The sequence below is a fragment of the Limulus polyphemus genome, unplaced genomic scaffold (genome assembly GCF_000517525.1).
Source record: "Limulus polyphemus unplaced genomic scaffold, Limulus_polyphemus-2.1.2 Scaffold8511, whole genome shotgun sequence".
In the NCBI taxonomy this organism is placed as follows: domain Eukaryota; kingdom Metazoa; phylum Arthropoda; class Merostomata; order Xiphosura; family Limulidae; genus Limulus; species Limulus polyphemus.
In genome coordinates, this window is record NW_013674121.1 from 3,154 (window position 1) to 4,646 (window position 1,493).

Genomic DNA, 1,493 nt, shown 5'->3' on the forward strand with positions numbered 1-1,493 from the left:
CGTTGTTATGTGACAGAATGTTGACCGTTGTTATGTGACAGAATGTTGACCGTTGTTATGTGACAGAATGTTGACCGTTGTTATGTAACAAAAATGTTGATCACGTAAACCTTTCGTTTGTTTGTTTCTAAGCGCAAAGCTACACAATGGGCTGTCTGTGTTGTTACCAACACAAGTATCGAAACCATAATTTTAGCGTCGTTAGCCCTCAGATGCACTGCTGCGCCATCAGATAGCACCTTTTTCATTGATAGTGTTTATGAATATTGAACGTGGTATGAAACAAGCATCAGCTTAGCACTAACAGTCGTTCAAATCTTCCATGTTTACCTTCTTTTGTATACATCTACCAGCAGTCTCTTCCCCTGGTGGACACAACAGATAATCCAATGTGGCTTTGCTCTAAAAATAAAATCCCCCCTCTTTTCTACCATAACCATTTTCCACTTTAACACAGCATGAATGTTATGATGGGAAATAATCGTTAGTGATTCATTAAGTTATAACATCACTTAATAATTAAATAATAACGTGATATTAGTCCTTACCCTAATTTGTAAACGACTTAAATAAACTTGACAAAATTGACACTTCGACAACTTATTCTGGTTCATACAATAACAGTTGTTGTTCATGCAGTTTGATAGAATCTCAACCACTGGTGATGAGACCTGATATTGTGCGAAAGGCCTCGTCGGCCTCCATATTGAAATAACACGTGGAATGACAAAACACGGTTGTAAACGGCCCACTAGACAATCGTATTGTGTTTACTCTATGATCCAAGGGATTGGGTTGACTGTACACTTTATATTTATTTATCACTATTTCTAAGAAAATTATCGTTGTATTGTTTCAACGGGTACCTTCTAGCACAAGCTATAAAAACAACAACGTTTTCACATATTCATCTCATCCGAGCTGAAGAGCTGCTTATTTTTATCAATGGAAAAAAATTTTCAAATATGACTACTATTATACCTTATCCTGCGCTGATTGTGTTTTGTTAGAATGAAGTTATTTCTTCACGTTGCAGTATACTTTTCTTTGGTGTTTAGAAAGGACAAAAAAAGTTAGTTTACACTGTACAACTACATAGATTGAAAAACAAACTATAATAGTGAACTTTAAAACGAAACTATTGTATTTTCCTAATGCTACATTTAATATAATGATATCGATTTGATATACTAGTTGTTGCTATTGGAAATTCTGGTGTTTTCCATCCTATTTTAGGTGGTATGTCTGCGGGCTTACAACGCTAGAAACCGGGTTTCGATACTAAACTCGTCTTCATCAGTGAAGTTTGGTACATATTTTAAAAATCGACCGTTGTAGTGAAATTACCCTTATCGTGTTTTCCTTCTCTCCAGACCGTTGTAGTGAATTACTCTTATCGTGTTTTCCTTCTCTCCAGACCGTTGTAGTGAAATTACCCTTATCGTGTTTTCCTTCTCTCCAGACCGTTGTAGTGAAATTACCCTTATCGTGTT

At 35.9% G+C, this 1,493-nt stretch overlaps 1 protein-coding gene across 1 annotated transcript in view; it reads right to left on the reverse strand.

Annotated features, from left to right (window-relative positions):
- The window catches only part of LOC106475392 (probable G-protein coupled receptor 21), a 29,621-nt gene that overhangs the window by 2,700 nt on the left and 25,428 nt on the right, over positions 1 to 1,493 (reverse strand). The gene's annotated exons all lie outside the window — the stretch shown is intronic.